General features: G+C 39.6%; 2 long non-coding RNA genes across 2 annotated transcripts in view; one reads left to right on the forward strand and one right to left on the reverse strand.

Annotated features, from left to right (window-relative positions):
- Positions 1 to 16249, reverse strand: part of LOC144316359 (uncharacterized) — a 33121-nt gene that overhangs the window by 10436 nt on the left and 6436 nt on the right. The gene's annotated exons all lie outside the window — the stretch shown is intronic.
- On the forward strand, positions 4085 to 16160 carry LOC144316360 (uncharacterized). The gene is made up of 3 exons (XR_013382288.1): positions 4085 to 10593; positions 14316 to 14385; positions 15959 to 16160. It is a non-coding gene; the product is annotated as an uncharacterized LOC144316360 (long non-coding RNA).

Raw genomic sequence — 16249 nt, forward strand, 5'->3', positions numbered from 1 at the left:
AAAAGGATTCTCTACTACCTACTACCCCTCCCCCACCCCTTCCAGCTATATCCACCTTGAGACCTTTTCTCATTTCCATTTCTATGTGTTGGGGGTAGGCAAGATGATGACTATAAGGAGCTACCAGGACTCTCACTCCCTTCTCCCATACACATCTCTAGTTGGATGAAGTAAGTCAGCTAAGGAGGTTCAGGTATGTAATAGTAGTTAACTTCTCAGGCCTTGGAGCCCAACTGTGTGGGACTGAATCTCAAGATAAGTTTATTCATATTTGTTCCTCAGTTTCCTCATCTGTAAAATTGGAACAATATCTCATAGGCTTACTCTAGAGACTGAATGAGTTCATTCATTTAGAACGATGACTGACACACAGTAAGTGCTCTGCAGTAAAGGTTAGCTATTATTATCTCTAGAACTGTTGTGCTCAACCCTGCTTGGATATTCAGATTAATTGAGAAGATTTTGAAAAATGCTGATGCTGACAGCCTCATTCTAGATCAGGGCTTCTCTCTTGCAACACCATTGACATTTTTGGTCAGAAAATTATTTGTTGTGGGGCTGTCCTGTGTTTTGTAGGATGTTTAGCAGCAATCTGGCACTTACTCATTAATGCCCCCATTCTCAGTTGTGATAACTAAAAATGTCTCTAGACATTGCTAGATATCCATGAAGTAGAAAAATTTTACTTCAGCTGAGATCTACTGCCCCAGATCAATGAAATCACAGTTTCTGGAGATGAGGCTTGGGTATGGATCATCCCAAGGGCAGATCCAGGTTTTGTGGGCCTGCAGCTTATACAATTTGGGGGTCACTCTTCTAGAAAAATAATACAAAGTAAAAATAAGATATAGAAGTGAGTATTCATTTAGAATGAGTAAAGAAATTACAACAAAAATACTTGTGTCTTAGAGATTCATATCCTTTTTGTTTGAGATCACCGTAGGCAATTTACCAGCAAAAAAAAAAAAATTTTTTTTTTGACAACAACCTGGCTTTCTCTCCCCACTTAAATACTCTGTACGGCCCAGTGCTAACAGAAACCCTAAAGTTTAAGCATCTTAAGCAAGCTCTTTGGGAAATCTACCTCCTTGCTGGTCTTCCTTGCTGCAGCTTACCGCTTTGGATGGAGGCCCAACTGGGCAGGCGAGGCAGGCACAAGGCCCACAGGGCCCAGTCACCTTAATCACAATTTCAGAAAACTTGGCACTGGGACGTAGGTTGGAGACAGGCAGGGAGCACAACAAGAGGAAATTGAGATTGTAGCAAAAGCTCAAAGTCTGGAGAACCATGACCCCCGTCATGAAATGCAGAGTTCCAACTGGACTGACCTTTGATTTGCAGTCTTAACACTGAGGTCCTGAGCAGGATATGTGTCAAGATTCAGGGCTAAGGATGGTGAGGGCCAAGCACTAACAGAGGTATGCCTCACAGATCAGCCCAATCACCCCCTCCCCTCGCCCGTGCATTCCTCAGAAACACTGAATCCCGGGTCTTCCCAGAAACCAAAGAAATAGGGCAATGGGCAAGTCACACAGGCACCAAGCAGCCATGATGAGGGAGCCAGACTCTAGGTCTTATGGAGTAGACTTGCTTCTCAGCTCCATACGATGAGGTTATGGGGACAAACTATGGGGATATTCAGCCTGTAAATACTGAAATCCTCTACAGACTGAATGTCTGTGTCTTCTCCCCACCCTCAACCCCTCCAATTCATATGTTGACATCCTAACCCCTAATGTGAAGATACTAGGAAGTGGAACCTTTGGGAGGTTAGTAGGTCATGAGAGTGGAGCCCTCAAGAATGGGATTAGTGCTCTTATAAAAGAGATCCCCGAGAGCAACCTTCCCCTTCTGTCATCACTGTGAGAACACAGTGAAAAGAGGGCCTATGAACCAGAAAGTGGGCTCTCACCAGACACCGACTCTGTCAGACCTTGATCTTGGACTTCCCAGCCTCTACAATTGTGAGAAATGAATTCTGCTGCTTATAAGCCACCTTATCTTTGGTCCTCTGTTATAGCAACTGAAATAAACTAAGACAAACTCCTTGCCTAAGTTAGGATGGGCTCCAAAAATGGGTATGAGGAAGAGCACCTAGAACTGGGTATAGGAGGGAGCTATGATGTGCTAAGAATTGGCAGGGGAAGTGTAGGGAAGGAGGAGGGGAGGAGGAAGAGAGGAAGATGAAACAGATGCTAAAGATAGTTTGCTTTTGAGGGAATTCAATATCAGCTTTTCATACTTTTGAATGTAAATCTCCATCAAAATACCATTAATAATTGATAAGGTAATATCCTATAAATATCGGTATAACTACCTCACAGGATTGTTTTAAGGCTACTATTAATATTTAATAAGGTATGATACCTTATTAATACTTAGGTATTAATTCAATCTAGTATATAGGGCTGTAGTGAGGAATAAAGAGAAGTATACAAAACGCCTAACACATAAACGATATTTATGAAATAGTAATTATTACTGAGACTATGAATTAGAAGTCCACATCAGAAACTCTGGAGTCAGGCAGACCTGAGTTCATGTGAACTTGAGCAAATCATTTAAAGTCACAAAAACCTCAGTTTCCTCATCTATCAATCAGGAAATAGTTCCTACTTCACAACACTGCTCTGAAGATTAATGCTATGATATTCAGCATTGTGCTTGTCATGTAGTAAATGCTGAATAAACATTAGTTATTATCTTGTTTTATGAGGTCCTTATCGTTATGTTTTTGCTTGGTTTGTCCCTGATGTCATCACACGTGCTATTTCCTTGTTAAAGATGCCATATGGCATTCCCCCACCACATCTTTTGCAATATCAATGCTTTTGAAATCCTGAAATCAATTTGGAAGAATTTCTTCCTTCTAATCCTTATTGAATCTACTTTCATTACGTTTTCCCCCCTTAAATTCTGTAGGTTGGCTCCCGTTGCCATTATTATTTTAATTTAGGACATTCTTGATCCACAACCCATTATTCAAACTCAGCACATCTTGTAACTTGGAAACTCTGTGTTCCATAACAGTCATGCCCTTGACTGTAAGCATGACACTAGATTCATGTCTGCAGCAGTTGTTTTGTCCAATCACCCTCTTCCCTCCCTGTAATCCCTCCATTAGTAACTTCATGACAATGAGTGAGTACCCAGCATTATTTTTACATTATTTTAGTGGTACCTTTCCCCAGGTACTTGATGGCCTTCTCTCACCTCTGGCTGTCATCCTACTTTGTTATCCAGTCCTTCTCAAGGCCTATTTTCTTTCTTTCTTTCTTTCTTTCTTTCTTTCTTTCTTTCTTTCTTTCTTTCTTTCTTTCTTTCTTTCTTTCTTTTTCTTTCTTTCTTTCTTTCTTTCTTTCTTTCTTTCTTTCTTTCTTTTTTCTTTTTTTAAGATTTTATTTATTTATTCATGAGAGACACAGAAAGAGAGAGTGAGAGGCAAAGACACAGGCAGAAGGAGAAGCAGGCTCCATGCAGGGAGCCCGATGTGGGACTCGATCCTGGGTCTCCAGAATCACATCAAGGCCTATTTTCTTTCTGTGTGTCCTCTTCTTTGAAATTTTCACGGATTTAAATGTTGGTGCCATTCACTAAATTCCAGCTTCCAAATCAAAGAATAGGTTTAGTGACTTGGTTAGCAGAAAGATATTAGTATACTATATTATATAGAATGATTATGTTCTTATTAGCTATGAATTGAATTTTTTTTTAAAGATTTATTTATTTATTTATTAATGATAGACATAGAGAGAGAGAGAGGCAGAGACACAGGCAGAGGGAGAAGCAGGCCCCATGCAGGAAGCTTGATGTGGGACTCGATCCCGGGTCTCCAGGATCAGGCCCTGGGCTGAAGGCAGCGCTAAACCACTGAGCCACCGGGGCTGCCCATGAATTGAATTTTAGCACATAAAATTTTACTTTAGATGTCCTAGGAGAGTGAACTCCTAGGGAGGGAAATCTACCTATAGTAAATAGTAAATCCCTTTGGAAAGCACATAATTACCCACTAATTTATGTTAGTACATAAAAATATGAGAATATCAATATAGTGTCAGACCTATTACTTATTTGGGATTGTGTCTCTAGGAAGAGTTTATGAAGGTCATAGCTATCAGACCTACTTAAAAGTTGAAAGAAGCCCTACAGCTTGCAGCTTTTTGGGTCTCTTAGGCATAATTTTTAAAGTGATGATATATGAAAAACAAATACACTTCTGGGTAACCTACTGAATTAATCATATTTACTTATATCTGTTGTCTTCTAAAATCTTACTAAAGTGCTAAAGGGGAGGGGATTAAAAAAATACAGGGGTGTCTGAGTGACTCAGTCAGTTGGTTAAGTGTCTAACTTTTGAGATTTTGGCTCAGGTCGTGACCTCAGGGTCATGAGATTCCATGGTTCCATGCTGGGCACCTAGAACCTGCTTAAGTTTTTCTCTCTACCTCTCCCTCTGCACCCTCCTCCCAACTCTCTCTCTCATTAAAAAAAGAAAAAAAATTAGGCCACCTGGCTGGCTCAGTCAGTAGAGCAATGTGATTCTTGATCTTGGGGTTGTGAGTTTGAGCCCCACACTGGGGGTGGAGTTTATTTAACTATAAATAAAATAAACATCTTTTTTTTAAAAAGATACAAATCCACAAGGAAAAAGAGAACAAGTATGGAGACCACAGCAAATGAGAGATGTGGACATGTTGGAAGATGGAAAGTGGCTAGGTGATGATAAGTGACAGTAGAAAGGAAGTCCTAGCTAATGCAATTAGACAAAAAAACAAACAAACAAAAATTCCCAATCAAAATTTCAGCAGGTTATCTTATACATATCAACAATCTGAATTTAGAATTTATATAAAGAGGCAAAAGACCCAGAATAATCAACCCAATGTTGAAGGAGAAGAATAAAGGCAAAGGACTGACACTACCCAATTTCAAGATTTATTATAAAGCTGTAATAATCAAGATAGTGAGGCGTTGGTAAAGGAATTGACAGATAGATCAATGAAACAGACTAGAGAGCCCAGACTTAGACCCACATAAATATTGTCAATTGATCTTAGACAAGGGAGTAAAGACAGTTACAATGGAACAAAGATAGCTTCTTTTATAAATGGTGATCGAACAATAAGACATTTATGTACAGAAAAGTGAATCTAGACATAGACCTTACAACCTTCACAAAAATCTATTCAAAATAGATCATAGACCTAAATGTAAAACACAAAACTCTAAAATTTTTAGAAGATAACACAGAAGAAAATCTAGATGACCTTGGGTTTGGTGATGACTTTTTGGATACAACGTTGACAAAAGGCACCATCCATGGAAAAAATAACTGATAAGCTGGGCTTCACTAAAACTAAAAACTTCTGCTCCATGAATGACAATGTAAAGAGAAAAAGAAGACAAGCCAGATTGGGAGAAAATATTTATAAACAACACATCTGATAAAGGATTGCTATCCAAAATATACAAAGAACTTTAACACTCAGCAAAAATACAAACAACAACAACAAAACCCAAAGAAAAATTGGGCAAAGGACTTGAACAGATACCTCACCAAAGTAGATATGTAGATGGCAAGTAAGTATATGGAAAGATACTAAATATCATATGCATTAGGGATTTGCACATTGAAACAACAATGAAATGTCACTAATACTTATTGGAGGGATCACAATACAAAACACTGACGCCACCAAATGCTGGTGAGGATGTTGATAAATAGGAACTCTCATTCATTGCTGGTAAGAATGGCCACTTTGAAGACAGTTTATTTTATTTTTTTTAAGATTTTATTTATGTATTCATGAGAGACACACACAGAAAGAGAGAGAGAGAGAGAGAGGCAGAGACACAGGCAGAGGGAGAAGCAGACTCCATGCAGGGAGCCAGACGTGAGACTCCATCCCGGATCTCCAGGATCACATCCTGGGCTGAAGGCAGCGCCAAACCGCTGGGCCACTGGGGCTGCCCAGTTTGATAGTTTCTTAAAACTAAACACATTCTCATCCTAAAATCCAGAAGTCATTCTCCTTGGTATTTACTGAAAGGATTTGCAAACTTATATGCACATGAAACACTACACATGGATATTTATAAAAACGTTATTCATAATTATCCTAACTTGGAAGCAACCAAAATGTCCTTCAGCAGGTGAATCAATAAACTGTGGTACATCTAGACAATTATGAATATCATTTAGCACTAAAAAGAATTATCAAGTCGTATAGACATGGAAAAAACTTAAATGCATATTACTGAGTGAAAACATAAGCAATAAAACAGCAATTACAATTCATGTCTCAGTGTGTTTTAGAGGTAATGGAAAAATAAGTGAGCACTTTCAAGCATATAATCAAAGAGTAAGCTGATATGTCATTGTAAAATGTGTGATGCAAAGAATTAAGTTTTCTCTACTAGCCTCAAACTAACATCAATAGCATGGGTGCAGCCATTTATGTCATATGATACATCATATAGATTACCTGTATTTACCGCAGGATAGAAGTCATGATCCAGAGTTACTAAAAGTGAAAATGGGTGGTTGTGGCAGGATGGAGGGGGGCGGGGGAGTGGAACAGGATCTGGCTAGCTCAGTTAGTAGAGCATACAACTCTTGATCTCAGGTTCATGACTTCAAGCCCCATGTGGAGCATAGAGCTTACTTCAAAAAAAAAAAAAAAAATCAAAGAAATGAGGAGTAGAGGTAGAGAATTGTAGAAGTTAAACATAAAGATATGCTGTGGTTTTGAATGTAATAGCAGTGTGTTTAATATATGACCTGAACTACCTAGGCAATGGACAGATAAGCTCTTTAATAAACCCACAATCAGAAAATTCAGAAGAGTAAATGGGAAACATTAGAGAGGGAAACAAACCATGAGAGACTCCTAATTCTGGGAAACAAACAAAGGGTTGTGGAAGGGGATGTGGGTGGGGGGATGAGGTGACCGGCAATGAGGAGGGCACTTGATGGGACAAGCACTGGGTGTTATACTATATGTTGGCAAATTGCATTTAAATTAAAAAAAAGAAAAAAAGAAAAGAAAATTCAGAAGTGTAAACATCCTGAGTCCTTGTCCAACCACTTCAGGTTCTGAGGCCTCAAATTTTTCTCAAAGTAGTCAAGTATTTTTCAAAGTGAGGTCTATCTTGCCAATAAGAAACAAATGGATATCATGTGTCTCTTCCAGAGGAGATATTCTGAAAAGGACACATTACTTATGAAGGATTCTAGCCAAAAATACATAACCCAAATCTAATCACTAGAAAACATCAGCCAAACCCACAATAAGGGATGTTCCATAAAATAATTGGCTTGTGTTCTTTAAAAAAAAAAAGTCAATGTCATAAAGTAAAGTTAGGCTCAGGTACTGTTCCAGATTGAAGGAGACAAAAGAGATGTCACACTAAATGCAGTATGTATGCAGTCCCTGGATTAGATCCTGTATGGGGACAAAAAGTTGTGATAAAAGGCATATTGAGGCAAATGATAAAATTGGAATATGGATTGTATATTAGATAAAAGTATCTTATCAGTGTTGTTTCCTGATTTTGATAACTGATTGGTGATTATGTAGAGAGAATATTCTTCCTTTAGGAAATGCACACTGAAGTTTTAAGGAGTAAAGAGGTATGATGTGCAACCTATTCTCAAGTGATTTAGAAAAAAAATTATAGAGATAGAGAAAAGAAAGTGATATAGTAAATGTAGCAAAATAAAAATTGATGAATCTTATTAAAGCATATGAGTTCTTTGTGCTATTTTTGCAACTTTTCTGTAAATTTGAAATTATATCAAAACGAAGGGTAATTTTAGTTTTTATTTATTTTTTTAAGATTTTATTTATTTGAGAGAGAGAGCACAAACAGGGAGAGGGGCAGAGGGAGAGGGAGATGCAGACTCCCCACTGAGCAAGGAGCCCCAGGATCAGGACCTGAGCCAAAGGCAGGCAACTGAGCCACTCAGATGCCCCCAAAATAAAAGGTAATTTTAAAAAGTGCCCATGGATCACCTGTATCAGAATTCCGGAGTATAGTTGCTAAAGATGCAGACTCATGGGTCCTGCCACTGACTACTGAAGCAGATAATCTGGGGGTAGAGTCTGGGAATTTTCATTAAAGAAAATTATTCTTGGTGATTGCTATGCATACTAAAGCCTAAATACCACTGGAGTGGACTTAAAAATAATTTTCTTAGCCTCATCAGTCAAATGTCTTGAAGAATTATACTCCTCTTCCTCCTCCTAAGAGTTCAAGTGTATCATGTGCTTGTCATATGGTAAAGACTGCATATTTTCCATTCTCGCAATCATTTCTATGAATTGCTGTGTTCTTTTCACAGATGGTGTAAAAGGTTAGAAAGCTTAAGTAAACTGCCAATGTCTCATGCTGTTTTTAAGAGATGGAACCAGGATTTGAATCTATGGACAAACTGATTTTAGGGCCAGCCATACTCTTGCCATCATGCCCTTGAGCCCAGCTGGGAAAACACATGTTCAGATTACAGGCTTCAGCGATCATAAAACTGACATGTTGTTTGTCTCTTAAAAAGTCAGTCCTTAATTGCATATTGAGGAAGGAAGCAGTGATGCAGCTAGAGCAATGAGCATTATGATAAGGCATGGAATTTCCCCTGCCAGTTCTGCATCCCGGTGACAGAGCCTGGGCTCTGTGATTAAAATAAGGCCACAGCCTATTTGTTCTTCTAGATCACTACTATGATTTTCTCATACATTTTGTAGATTCTCTGCAGTCTGCAGGTACCAGGCCAGGTAAGGTCTGGATATACCTTCACCAAAGATAGATCCACTCTCAGCAAAGAGGGTTTCCTTAATGAGATGAAATGTCATAATGGTTTTAAATTAGGAAAGGAATTATCCTCAATGAACCCAAAGAAATGCCTTGACTAAAATGAAGTAGACATTTCCCAAAGAAACTCCTCAGCTGGTCCTGCCTCCTCTGGTCCAGGGCACTGTAACTCTTCTGAGGCTCAGTCCTCTACAGAGGAAACAGGCAGCCTACAGAAGAAAGCTTGGAGAAGTGGCTGGAAACCTCACTGAAACTTCAACAACAAGCCTGTAATAACATTGCTAATATGGACAGAGCCAGACTAAAAACCAGTCTGCCAACTCCAGAGGCTGAAGACGTCTTTCCACTAAATCATGCTGCTTTCTGAATGAAAAAGATAAATACTGACAGTTTTTGCAGTCATGATCTCATGTATTTTTGTAGATTGATAAGGGCAGCCCTTGTGGTAAAAAAACAAAAAACAAAAAAACAACCAAAACTGTGTTTTTCAGCTGCGTTAGTTGAAATGCAACCCATAAAAAATTAGTTGTGGATTTTGTTGTTGAGAGACTCATCCTTTCTAACTAGAAAAATGAAAAAATTTCAGGGATATTTTGAAGGGATTGAAGAACCATCCCCAGCTTCATCCTATGACTATGCAGTTGTCGCCCTTAAGAATCTTCGGTGGCAGGTGACACGATCTTATGTACTGAAAATCCTAAGGAATCCACAGAAAGAAACTAGCACAGCTAATAAATGAGTTCATCGAGGTCACAAGAAACAAGATTAATATACAAAAAACATTTCCTATACACTTACAATAAAAAATCTGAAAATGAAATTAGGAAACCAGTTCTATTTACAATAGTATCAAGAAGAATGAAATACTTAGGAATACATTTAATAAAAGAAGTATAAAACCTATATTCTGAAAACTACAAGATATTGTTGAAAGAAATGAAAGAAGATCTAAACAACAAAAAAGACTTCATATGGATACTCCCTGGGACTCTATGGAATGCAACATAATACTTATCTAAATCCCAGTTGTTTTTTTGTTTTGTTTTGTTTTGTTTTGTTTTGTTTTGTTTTGCAGAAATCAGCAAGCTGATCCTAAAATTCATATGGAACTATTCAAGGGATCCAAAATAACCAAAACAATCTTGAAATAGAAGAATGAAGATGGAAGATTCACACTTCTCAATTTTGAAAATTACTACAAAGCCACAGTAATTAAGACAATATGGTATTAGCATAAGTAGAGACAGGTTTGTAGAGGTGCCGAGAGACCGACAAGACCTTCTGCTGGGACTGAGGGGAGAGAAGGCAGATCAGAAGTTTCAGGTGAAGAGGGTATTGCATTGGAAATGAAACGGACAGGATGGATGCTGATCAGAGATACACAAAAGAATTTCCAAGGGTGTCACTCTTCTGTCCGGCTGTGTGATTTTTTTCCCCCACTGAGCCCAATACTTTCAAGATGAGTTGAACAAAAAAAGGGGATTCAGGGCAGGTGTAATCCTTGGTTTTGCAGGGCAGGTGTAATAAAAAGACTACAGGAAGGTCAAGTTGAAGGTACTTGTGAGAGTACTTGTGAGAGAAATGAGGTGAGAGATGCCCAGTGAGAGACAGCACAGGAGATAATGGAAGAATGGGGGGTTCCAAGTTGGCAGAGATGGACAGAGCTGGAAGGATAGGTTGTCATGATCAGAGGCCAGAACAATGGAGCTTAAGATGTCATAATTGAAGCAGTTCTGGGCAGTGACAAGGCCCAAGGAGAGCCTGAGAATGGGTTGCTGGTGGGTGAGTGCTACAGAATCCCTAAATTTGCATCTTTGGAGCTGCTAGATATTGGGGCAGCCTTTTAGCTTTTCTGACTGAGCAGTTATTATCGGGGATGGAGGCAGAATTTATTGCTACCTTTAAAAGAGAGAGAGAGACACATGCCTACCTCTGTCACACATGCAGTTGGCTTCCAAATCATCTAAACTCATCCTGGTCACCTTTGGAAGATTTTCAGAAATATTTCATTAACCTTATTTTTAGTGCTTTTGTAATGAAATGAGTTTAAGCTAAAATTGCTAAATATCACAGAGTAAAATAATTGGGCTCCTATAGGGTATAATTTAACAATATTAAGATATGCTAATTATTACTTTGCAAAGAAAACATTTATGTACTTTACAGATATAAAAAAAAAAGTTCCTGCAGGTTTATTAGAGACTTTATATTAAATATAAATTGGAGAAAGACAGCAGAGCTGTGTTTCAGTGTAAATTTTCATTCTACAACATCAAGCTTTTATCGTCATTGTTTGCTTCGTCCACACTCCTAATCTCTAAAGCTATCAATTCTTTCTCATAGTGCAAAAAGGAAAGCAGCGGCGGCGAAGTTTTATATACATATTGTTCGCTCTTGCTACTAAAAAGATGGGACATCTTGCAAAGAATGTTAAAATGATCACAAAACTACAATGACAATCTGAAGTAAATAATACTTTGCTTAGCCAGCTTTGGTTTAGAAATATGAATTGAGAGAAAACGGGAAAGGGCTAAGAATTTAAAAAAATATGAATTAAGAAAAGAGACAGAAATAAATGATTGTTTGGAAATACCATGAGAAGCACAGTTCCACACTAATAAAAGCTAGATAAGAAGTTGGTGGTGAGTATGAGAACACTTTTTAGTAGGAGGAAAATATTTTAGAGCAATTCAGGTGCAAGAGTTCCTGGCTCCATTTATAGCAAGTCTATGTGGGGTGAGGTGTGGTTGGTAGGCTATAAAGAAGATTGTTTTCCTTGTGGAACACATTGATTGGAAGGGATTTAAATGGCCTTTGCTTAAGGCAGCAAGTTAAAGAGCCATAATTTGCTCTTTATAGCCTTTGATTCTTGTAACAAAGGCCCAGACCAGGTAGTTTATACTTTGACTTGGATGATATCCTCTGGGTCCACCCTAGTGTTGCGGTGCTTAGCACAATATCGTTTGGCTAGTCCTACGTGGGATTCGAAGTCCAGATTTCACGTTTACACTGGAGTTCATCCATGTGGTCTTGGAAATAGCATTTCCAACCTCCCACTAAGTCCTGCCAACTTTAACTCCTAAATTTCTCTCAAACGATCCTCTTCTCAACTCCACTGCCACCACTCTAGACCAAGCTACTACCCTCTCTTGCCTGGATCCCCTAAAAATCTAACTGGTGTTTCAGTTCCAGTTCTATCTTCCCATACTTAGATTTCCACGTAGTAGCCAGTGTGTGAGCCCTTAGAAAAAATGAGATCCTGTATCTACTAAGGTGACACCCCCAGACTGCTTTCCTTTGGTCTCTCTAATATGATAAAGATATCATTTTATGTCTTGCCTAAAGTCTCTTTACTGTACTTTGGACTTTTCTGTCATGCACAGTCAAACCGGATTCTAATGAACGATATAGGTACTTGAAAGTCAAGAACACAAGGGTTAATGCATCAGGTGCCATCCTGGTGTCTCCTCTTACAAACCCTATGACCCTGATAGATTAGTCAGCTAATCTTTCTAAGCCTTTCACCTCTCACATGTGAAATGGAAATAACATTCCTGAAGGGTAATTGTGAGGAGCAAATTAGATTAACTATATAAAGTATCTAGCACGGTGCACAGTACACTCTCAATAAATGTACTCTTTTTTAATCATATTTGGGGCATTTCTTTTTTTTTTTAAATTTTTTTTATTTTTATTTTTTTTTATTTTTTTAATTTTTATTTATTTATGTATGATAGTCACAGAGAGAGAGAGAGGCAGAGACACAGGCAGAGGGAGAAGCAGGCTCCATACACCGGGAGCCCGATATGGGATGCGATCCCGGGTCTCCAGGATCGCGCCCTGGGCCAAAGGCAGGCGCTAAACCGCTGCGCCACCCAGGGATCCCTTTTTTTTAATTTTTATTTATTTATGATAGTCACAGAGAGAGAGAGAGAGAGAGAGGCAGAGACATAGGCAGAGGGAGAAGCAGGCTCCATGCACCGGGAGCCCGACGTGGGATTCGATCCCGGGTCTCCAGGATCGCGCCCTGGGCCAAAGGCAGGCGCCAAACCGCTGCGCCACCCAGGGATCCCTATTTGGGGCATTTCAATAGGCCAATATGGGACACAGAGAGAGCTGTGGATATTCAGAAATTATCCACATCTAGAAGATTAGCATGGCAGTAGTGGACCTCATGGTTTGGAAGGTGAATTGACTAGAAACAGGGACATGCTTCAAAAATCTCAACTCTAGCTGACAGCAATTGCAGTGGAAGGGAAGCCACCACTTATTGGGCACATTTCTGTCCCAGGCACCTTCTTGGAGTTAGAGCCACAATGATAAAGAAAAATACACGTGATTCTTATAGAGTTTACAGCCTGGTATGAGAATCAGACATTTAACTACTTATGACCAGTTATATGACAAACTGTTATGAAGGGAAGGGTCAGAATGTTCAGAGACCTTGCGCCTGGGCAGGGGTGGGCGGAGAGGCTAATGTAATGAAGTAGGATTAAACTGATATACAAAGATGGACATGATTTGACCAAGTGAAGGGCAGCAGAAAGTTCCTTCCCTGCAGGGAAATGAAAGGCAAAACCCCTGAGGTGGAAAGGCATACAATGGGTTCTCATAAATAAGATAAAGCCAGTGTACCTGGAATGTGAGCCCAAGGGGGAGCCTTGTGTAGGATCAGCTAGAGAGGGAGGCAAGAGGGGCAGTTCTATAGGGCCTCATAAGCCATTATAAAGGGTTTTAGTCCAAGGATGGACATTCTTCCAAAAAGGTACCTACTCTATTCCAATGTTTCTTAAATGTGCCTAACCATTAGAATCATCTGGAGTTCTTTTTAATTCTGGATTTAGCCTCATATAAAAATTTAAACTATATAATTATTATAACTTGAATGGCACTACATTTTTAAAGTCTCATACTTGAAGAGGCAGCATTTTAGCATCACTCCTTTGCCCATAGCTTTGTTTAATTCATAGTACTTAAAACAGGAACTTGTGTCTACAAGACTATACAGTAGGAAACCAAAGGATGAGATATTCTTTATTGACAGTTCCCATTTCACAGGTAATACCTCAAGAGAATGTGTTTTTCTTTAAGATTTTATTATTCATGAGAGACACACACACAGAGGCAGAGACATAGGCAGAGACAGAGAAGCAGGCTCCCTGTGGGGAACCCGACCCAGAATTCAATCCCAGGACCCCAGGATCATGACCTGAGCCAAAGGCAGAACTCAATCACCAAGCCACCCAGAGAATGTCCCAAGAATGTTTTTAACTTTGCATTTTCCCATAGAAATAATATTCTGGAAGAGAGGGGTAGAGAGACAGGGCCTGCCAGCCTTTGGGGTGACAGGGAGTGGAACCCCAACTCCAGGGCCTTTTGGTGGCTGTATTGGGAGGGAGAAGCTGGTCCAGGATCCCCTGGCCAGACTCTAAGTTTCTCAACGCTGTGTGGTTGACAACAGCTGATTCCAGACACTTTTTAAAATTATTTTTTATTTTTTCTAGAGGAATTAGTCAAACAATTCATGAACAAGAAAAGTTTTTCTACTCGTACAATTTTATTTGTTTTCCCAGGGTAAGTATATCTTAAATCACCACCATTCCCCTACCTGCCTCCTCTCTGGTGACCATCAGTTTGTTCTCTATATTTAAGAGTCTGTTTCTTGACAATCATGCCAAAAAGACTGAAAAACATTTTTTTTTTATTTTTTTAATTTATTTATGATAGGCACACAGTGAGAGAGAGAGAGGCAGAGACACAGGCAGAGGGAGAAGCAGGCTCCATGCACCGGGAGCCCGATGTGGGATTCGATCCCGGGTCTCCAGGATCGCGCCCTGGGTCAAAGGCAGGCGCCAAACCGCTGCGCCACCCAGGGATCCCCCTGAAAAACATTTTAAATGAAGTCTTAGCAATATTATTTCTTCTGCTTTGATTTGGATGATAATGATGATGTCATCATTCAAGGTATCCTATTTCTCAAATAAAAAAAAAGAAACTAATTTGCATAAATTAAACATTGAATTAAAAAATTAATTTCCCAGGTGCCTGGCTGGTTCAGTCAGTGGAGCATGCGGCTCTTGATCTTGGAGTTGTGGATTCGAGCCCCACGTTGGGTGTAGAGATTACTTAAAAATAAAATCTTTTAAAAACTTTGTTTCCTACCATAGATAAGGCAGTAAACTAGAAACTGGGAAAATAATGAGAAAGGCAGGTGATGTGGAACGCCTAATCTCAGCAGAGAACCTGAAATATAAAACATCCAGTTTTGTGGCAAGGTAGTGAGCATTGAGGCAGAAGCATCCATATGGAGGAAGAGGCAATGAATTCTGAAGTGCTGGGAGATTCTTTGATATCTAAGCTGGGCCTCAAGGGATGAATATAATCAAATAGACACAGAGAAGGGAAAGCATAAACAAAGAATGCATGAAATTGTATGTGTGAGGTTATCCCGCGCATCCTTTCAAGAGGGTGAGTACCTTAGTGTGACTAGTATAATAGAGTGTGGGGGGCACAAGACAGGGAAGGGGTGAGGAGGGAGTGCTAGGAGGTGAGACCAGAAAAAAGTAGCATCCTCTGAAACTTCCTGTCTCTCTCAGTGGAGAAGAGCTTTTCCACCAGTGTCTCTTAGAGCCTGAGAACTTCGAAATCAAGTCTCAGCTCCTCCACTTGCTAGCTGAGCAACCTAGGGCAGACTGTCTAACCTCTCCATCTGTAAAATAGGCCTAACAATCTTCTTTGTGATGACTGAATGAGTTAATGCATGTAAACCATTGAGAACAGGGCCTGGAACATCGAAAGTGATTAATACATGTCAGCGATCATTACTGTTTTAACATAATGACCAATAATGTCATTATTTTGGTTCTGTTAGGAAAATACAATTTAAAATCTGAATTTGTCTTTTTTTTTTTTTTTAGATTTATTTATTTATTTGAGAGAGAGAAATGCATATGTGGGGGAGGGACAGAGGGAGCAGGAGAGAGAGAATCTCAAGCAGATTCTCTGTAGAGCAGAGCCCAGGGTGGGGCTTCATCTCAGGACCCCAAGATTATGACCTGAGCCCAAATCAAGAGTAAGATGTTTAACCGACTGAGCCACCCAAACGCCTCTGAATTTGTCTTATAGATGTACTACATTGACTTCATAGGTTTCATCAGGGGAGGAAGTTGCTGAAATGGGCTGCTCCAAAATATCTTACAAGAAAGGGATCCCTGGGTGGCGCAGCGGTTTAGCGCCTGCCTTTGGCCCAGGGCGCGATCCTGGAGACCCGGGATCGAATCCCACGTCGGGCTCCCGGTGCATGGAGCCTGCTTCTCCCTCTGCCTATGTCTCTGCCTCTCTCTCTCTCTGTGACTATCATAAATAAATAAAAATTAAAAAAAAAAGAATACTCAAATACTACAGTCCCTGAGAATCTCTACTACAGAGGTATTAAGGT

Source organism: Canis aureus, chromosome 6 (genome assembly GCF_053574225.1).
Source record: "Canis aureus isolate CA01 chromosome 6, VMU_Caureus_v.1.0, whole genome shotgun sequence".
Taxonomy (NCBI): domain Eukaryota; kingdom Metazoa; phylum Chordata; class Mammalia; order Carnivora; family Canidae; genus Canis; species Canis aureus.